Raw genomic sequence first — 7,500 nt, 5'->3', positions numbered from 1 at the left:
ACAGGTATCAAAACACACAGCCAAAGTCATCAATCGATAGCAGGGATACACTTCACAGGCCTGTTTCACATACATGGATCAAGCCTCCTCCTAGACTAAAGGAGAACTTAAATAAAAACAAAAAGACCTATTGCCTAGGACTAGGCTTAATCCAAGTCTGGACAACTGGCCTTATGTGTTCAGACAGCCCAAGGAGGAGGAGGAAAAAATGGAAGAGGAGAAGAAGGAGGGAGAGATGGAAGAGAAAGGAGAGAAAAGGGGGATGGAAGAGGAGGAGGAGAAGGAGGAAGAGAAAGAGGAGAAGAAGGGAGAGATGGAAGAGGAGGAGGAGAAGGAAGAAGAAATGGAAGAGAAAGAGGAGAAGATGGAAGAGGAGGAGGAGAAAGAGGAAGAGATGGAAGAGGAGGAGGAAGGGAGGGAGGAAGAGGAGGAGGGAGAGAAGGAAGAGGAGTAGGAGGAGCAGTAGGAAGAGTTGCCGTACCTGACACGGTGGAGGGTGGGAACGGGTTGTAGGCTGGACACAGCACTGGCTCACTTTCTGCAAAAGACACAGATAAGAAAAGATCATTAGAGGATTCCAAAACAAATCGCCCCGGCTCGCCGATAGAGGTTAAGATAACAGTGGAGAGGCTGCTCAGACTAAGTGATGATGACATATTGTCCATATTTAACATGGTTGAAACTGTGACTCAACAGTTACTAGTATATGCACTGATAGATACATAGTGGGTATGTTGTCTGTCTATAAGAAAACCCACACAATAGATAATGTTTCTTATTACATTGTCAGCCAGGGAAAGTGTGGGCAAGGGTCAGATTCAAGATGGAGAAGCTTTATTTTCCACCATCATCTACGCCGTCCCTTGGTTTAAGAAACCCACACACATGTTGCTTTTCCTAATTGACATTGAAGCTCACTGTGTGGAATGGAGACTATGAGGTAAAGTTGCCTCATGGTCATTAGCAGATATTTGACTTTACTTGGTCTGGCTTTTTACTATCTGAAGAGTGTCTAAATCTCTTCTCTCTCAGGACAATATTCTTCTCATGTACCACAGCCAGCATAGTTTACTAGGTGGCATTTTCAACCACAAAGCAGAACTCTCAGAGGGACAGACAGAGAGGCCTTGAAAGACATCCTATTTACTAACAGCTTCTGAAAATGTGGCCGGGAGTCAAGCAATGTGCTTGAGCTTGGAACGGAGGTATGATGATGAAAACTTTCCACCGCCTCTCTCTTCATCCCTCAGTTTCTGAATCTCACCCACTCTATCTTTTATTAACATTCCCTACCTGACAGGCATCAACATTTATACTGTGGAAGGAGAAATGGAGGATAAGGCTGCTACATGACAATAGAAGAGTTATTTCCTGCATTTATTCTACCTGTAACTCACCAAAATTGGTCTTGTTTATTCTCACTGCAGAATGCCCAATTTTCTAAAGTCTGTTATTGCATTATTCTTCTTGCCACAGTCAACAGTCCACGAAACATGGACTTTCAACAACACAGTAGGGAGCCCATTAAGCCAAACCCTTTAAACGGCAGCAGAAACCAGCATGATTCCAAGCCTGATATGGGTGTGCTATGGCACAAGTATACAGTAATATGACTGATGTACGGCTATTATATGGCTAAGGTTAAGGTATGGTTGCAATGTGGTTAAGGTATGGCCTGTTATATGTCTAGGGTATGGCTATGATGTGACTAAGGTATGGCTGTTATATGGCTAGGGTATGGCTGATATAAGGCTAAGGTATTGCCACGAAATGGTTTGGATAAGGCCCTGATCTGATGAAGACTCAGCCCTTATCTGTCACATATAGGACCCACCTAAGGTTAAAAAGATAATTTGAGAACCACTCTGCTGAACCTTCCGGTTCCTCACACGTGAGAACGTGTCTCTGGAACAGATTAAAATAATGCTCTGGCAAGCTTTCAGTTGGGCTGATCCAGCCGACCCCATGATTTTCCTACCAGATCAGAAACTATTTCATCCACAATGACCCCCACAGTGGGACTCCAAACCACCAGAACTGTGATGCCTCCTCATCCTTACATGATCAGACAGAGGAACTACAAACCATTAGAAAACCCATCCACCCAAACTGAACTCAGCTTCCAAGCGGGGTTGACAGGAAGTCATGGTTTGGACTCTTGGCTGCGGCCATGGGGCCCCCTGAGCGACGCACTTAATGCAGAGTTGCGTCCGTGGGACTGCCCCTGCAATTGGTATCTGTAAGTCACTCCGGATAAGAGCATCAGCTAAATGCATGAATGAATAATAAAGAAACGATTTAAGTCCCAGCGCGTACAGTCACATGATCCTGTGAAAGACACCCAAACCGTAACAAATCCATCTGCTGAGGATAAGCGGCCTTTCGTGATGTTTGAATATTTGAAGTAGTGATAAAAGACTGAAAGAAGACAATTACAGCCTGACCCCTCCAGGCCTCGGCATGCCTTAGGTACACTGGCCTGTCTCTGTCCAGAGCCTACATGTATATCCAAGTCGTGGGCGTGGGATTGTGTAGCCGAAGTAGGCTTCTTGGCTGCTCGTTGACCCCTATGCCATGACTTCAGTCTTGAGTGCCGGCCCGGGAGCAGCGCCTCTCCTCTGGCCAAAATGGAATGCTGTGTGTTGGGTCAAGTGCTGCCAGGGAGACCCTTAACTTTCCTTTTTTTGAACACAATTTGGTTCACCATAATAGGGCAGAGTGCAGTGTTTTGACAGGGAGTAAATTATAACCAGGACAGGAATAGGGGGAATCGCACTGCTCAGAGGCACTGTATTGCACAGCTGAGACACGACGGAGGGGATGCTGGTCTGTTTATTTTACTGTATGTTAGAGTCTGTGCCATGTACTTCACCATGCATGTGGTATGTGTTTATGTTTTTATGTCAGAGCATGTATGTGTTTGTGTATGGATTTGTGTATGGATTTGTGTGTGTGTGTGTGTGTGTGTGTGTGTGTGTGTGTGTGTGTGTGTGTGTATGCAGTTGCATTTATCTGATTGCTTGTGTGTGTGTGTGTGAGAGAGAGAGAGAGAGAGAGAGAGAGAGAGAGAGAGAGAGAGAGAGAGAGAGAGAACACAGAGAGAGGAAAACAAAGAGAGAGTGAGTACACATGGCTCCTAACAGGGGCATGCTCAAACATTAACGGTCCTACAGGTACGTACACATACGTCACACACTACACACAACCTTAGTGGCAGGGATGGAAGGCAAAACCGCGCATCCAGGGTACTGAATTTCAGATGGAAAAATGTCATCATCTGTGGGGCGCCTCTGTGCTGTATGTTCTGTGGATGAGGAGGACTTGTGGATATTCGTTGGGCTAGATAATCCTCTAGGTGACAATCCATTAGAAATGTGTTCCCAGCAGGAGGGCCAGGGAATAATCACCTTAGCAGTATTTACCTAGCGGCCAGCTCTAATGGAGGCAGAGGCAAAGCCTCATGACACAACAGCAGCAGCAGGAAAGGTGACAGATAGCTCTGTTCCTAGGATCCAGAGGGCAAGGGGTTCAGATTGGATCAGGCTCAGATCAAGCCCAAAATGAATTGAAATTCATTTTATTTATATTTTGTCATGACGTACTGTAGGAATGTGTCGCAAGTGTTAACAGCTGGGAGACAACACTGTTCTGGTGGGCAACTGATCGACTCAGCCCGGGACGTCATCTGGATCGGCAGCACTGTATCAGAGTGAGCAGAGCTATTGGAGTGCTGAGTGTTTTGTCAGTAAGGCCTTCTGTAAATTAGGATTCTCTCAACACATCAACCAGAGATGTAGGGTTCACAAGGATCAATGAACCTCATAAAGCATCATAGTGTGAGAGTTTTTCAGAGGTCACAGTTCTAATGTTTCGCAGAGCACCTGGACAAATCTGGCCCTGATCTCTATCCTTGATCTGAAATCTAATCTAGTTCTGATCTGGTCCTGATTTGGACCTAATATGGTTCCGTTCTGTTCTAAAATCAGCAAACCTACACTGTGTGACACTGCGAATCAGCCTGAGCATCAGAGCGGAGCTGGCAGACTGCAGCACGAGTGAAAAACTTCAAACTGGACACACACCTGCGCTGACCAAACATGAAAGAGCTGTGAGGTATCAAAGGAAACGACACGAGCAAGACACAGACAGCAGACCAGAGAGAAGCCCGGTCAAAGAAACACAGATCTGCTTTCATCATCCCACCACTGTCCTGCACGTACCAGAGCCATACAGCGTGCGGTCAGAAGCCCAAAGAGAGCTGGTACAGTTCTACCTCCTATTAGCTCAGGATTCAGCACAGAAAACCGCCTGAATATTTCACAAATAATAAAACTTTTATTGGAGATATACAGTATAATCGCACCCTGAATCCTTCATCCTAGAGAGAAGGGAGTGCTGGGAGTACTTGATACAGCAGTGGCATACCAGGTCCATATCCAGAATGGGGCTGTGTGAGTATCCGGCCCCTAGCTTCATACTTCACAAACAATGTTTTTCAATTTGAATGGAAATGCTTACTGTATGATTAAAGGGGTCTAAATATGATTTCAATTAAATTAGCTTTAATCCATCAACTTAAGTATGCCGCATTCCAGCCTGACCAGATCCCCAAATGATCCATTGATGCATTGCGCATTTCCAAAACAAACAGGCCAACAACCTTAATGATCTAAAATGCTCCTGCACTGGCTAAATTCTACACGGTACGGATCTGGTATCTACTCAGTACTTCTGGAACTAGAGTTCCTCGTTTGCTCTGAGGTTCCATTCAGATGTAGAAAAAGTAATGATGTACCTGAAGAACAACTCTTCACTAAAGAGTTTTAAATTCTAAGTAAAACATTCCACATTCCAGAATCAATACAAGTGCCTCATTGCAATTAATTAGTCTATCATAGGAGCAAACTCGGGCAGATAACTCTCAGCTGTTATTGCAGACTAACAAAGCAAAAAGGACACTTTGGAACCGGTATTTGTTTGGCTTGTTAAAGCACTTCATATGCAAAACACTCTGCTGTGGTCATTTAAAGGGTAGTAAAATCCGACCACTGGGCCTCTTTTTGTCAAACACCAGACACAGCCTAAAACAGTAGCTTACCGTTACTATAATTGTCCAGAACATGAAATCTACACTAAATAAAATATTGGCAAAACTACTGACAAAAGAAACATATTAATTTACAGATAGCTAAACTTAGCTCATAATAGATATGAACAACAGCTCTTCTCTTTCCAATTCACCGTTCCATGGCCTGACACTAGAACACCAAAACACTAGCTCAAATAAGATCAAACGACTACCAGCTAAATACTGACTGACTGAAAACAGTGCACCATCACCTGACTAGACTTCTGTGGTTTCACTAATCCACTTAAATAAATGTGATATTATAGTGGCGCATGTAACTGGTCTTACAAATATAGAAGAACTCGTGCTCACTTAGGAGAGAAATTAAGTTACAAATAGTTACAAAGTTACAAAGAGTCAGCAAATAACACGAGTAGACAACCAACAGTCAGTACAATCCAATATCAAAGAAAAAATAAAAGATAACGGAATATAACTGAAGAAATATATTAGAAAGATAACAAAAGATAGGATAAGAAAGATAACACAAGGAATATGCCAGAAGCAGAAAGGTTTGTAGATAAATCCTTCTGCTAGCACCCACCGGCTCTCAAATGACATCAAATCAAATGACAGGTGTAATCTTACACAATGTCCAATACAAGGTCCCAGGGACAGTAGCTCGTTGACAGAACTCCTTGAGGAAAGAGTCCCTGAGGCTTGTGTACTCATACAAAGCGTTCAACACCCTCGGTGTGAGTCTAGGGAGTCCCTGAACTCTGACTAGCAACACACAAAAAGCCTCAGTCTGCATTCAAAAGCTATTGAGGAAACGAGGATCTGAAGTGCAATACACACACACACAGTGTGTGACAGTCACAGGTACAAGAATCCGACGGCTGCCAATCATTCCAGCAGGAACTGCATCTTTTTGCCAATGCAAAACCACACACACCAGCATACTGTACAAACATGCACACAAAACATACTAACATGTGAGCTCGAGTACTCGCACACACAAACACACACACACATCAGCATACACACACACATGCAAGTGACATACACATGCATGTGTATTCACGCACGTTCACAGGAAACACAAAGAAGCAAGAGAGCAAGAGAGAAAAGGAAACAGAGAAATGAAGAGACACAAACAAAAGAGATGACAAGATAGAGATGAACAAGGAATGAAGGTCAGAAAGAGACAGAGAACAAGAAGGTGTCTGTGTGTGCATGTGTCTCTGTGTGCGTGTGTGTGTGTGTGTGTGTGTGTGTGTGTGTGTGTGTGTGTGTGTGTGTGCGCATGTGTCTCTGTGTGTGTGTGTGTGCATGTGTCTCTCTGTGTGTGTGTGTGTGTGTGTGTGTGTGTGTATGTGTGTGTGTGCATGTGTCTCTGTGTGTGTGTGTGCATGTGTGTGTGTGCGTGTGTGTGTGTGTGTGTGTGCGCGTGTGTCTCTGTGTGTGTGTGTGTGTGTGTGTGTGTGTGTGAGTATGTGTTTTGTGGGGAGCACTACAGTAAAGAGCAACACCATGGCTTGGTTCTTTAGAACATCCATTAGGCAAAATGTGTACACACCCACGTATCAGAGTTGTCAGGATTATTAAACTGTCACTTGCGTCATGCCTGCATCAAATAAATGTACTGTATAAATGTGTGCTACCTGAATGCTGAGTCGACCATTTTCCTTTACACAGTGAAGGCCAGAGATCAAATATATTGCAGTGATAAGTACCGGTACCTCTGTAGTGCCAAAGTATGCAACAAACCGCAAGTAACACATAAAATACAATCAAATCCCAAAACACAAAGACACACATATCTCTGGTAGTGTAAATGTAATATTTATTGTTATTGTAAGGTCTGAATGTAATTTCTCAATTGTAAGTGGCTTTGGATAAAAGTACCACCCTCTCCACCTCTCTCTCTCTCCCCTCTCCACCTCTCTCTCCCCTCTCCACCTCTCTCTCTCTCCCCTCTCCACTTCTCTCTATCCTTTCCACCTCTCTCTCTCTTCTCCACCTCTCTCTCTATTCTCTCACCTCTCTCTCTATCCTCTCCACTTCTCATTCTCTCCCCTCTCCATCTGTCATCTTCACCTCTCTTCCCTATCCCCCTCCTGTCATCCTCTCATTTGTTTCTCTCCTTCCCATCAATCACTCTATCCTCTTCACCCCACTCCACCTTTAATCTATTCCTCCCCTATCACTCTCTCTTCTATAATTTCCTCTCCTTTCCACCTGTCATCACTCTTCTATCCTTTCCTCTCTTCTCCTCTGATCATCCCTCTCTCTCTTCTATCATTTCCTCTCCTCTTCTCCTCTCATCCCGGTCTCCAATTCAGTTGAATTCACATCAGATGAGCTTTGCTTGAATGGCTGTGCAGACTACAAGATGTAACAAACACACACACACACTCCTCCTCCTCCTC

The 7,500-nt window shown here is 44.2% G+C and overlaps 1 protein-coding gene across 5 annotated transcripts in view; it reads right to left on the bottom strand.

Annotated features, from left to right (window-relative positions):
* Window positions 1–7,500, bottom strand: part of plcb4b (phospholipase C, beta 4b) — a 96,567-nt gene that overhangs the window by 79,125 nt on the left and 9,942 nt on the right. For all 5 annotated transcript variants that reach the window (XM_076273339.1, XM_076273343.1, XM_076273340.1 and 2 more), the window contains exon 3: window positions 482–538. The gene's annotated coding sequence lies outside the window, so the exon portion shown is untranslated. The remainder of the gene's footprint in view (window positions 1–481; window positions 539–7,500) is intronic.

This window comes from Alosa pseudoharengus, unplaced genomic scaffold (genome assembly GCF_046254945.1).
Source record: "Alosa pseudoharengus isolate Yale_2024_CS ecotype anadromous, Long Island Sound unplaced genomic scaffold, YU_APseudo_1.1 YU_APseudo_1.1_scf_7, whole genome shotgun sequence".
NCBI lineage: Eukaryota > Metazoa > Chordata > Actinopteri > Clupeiformes > Clupeidae > Alosa > Alosa pseudoharengus.
The sequence above is the reverse complement of the archived record's forward strand: the minus strand, read 5'-3'. Positions and strand labels throughout refer to the sequence as shown.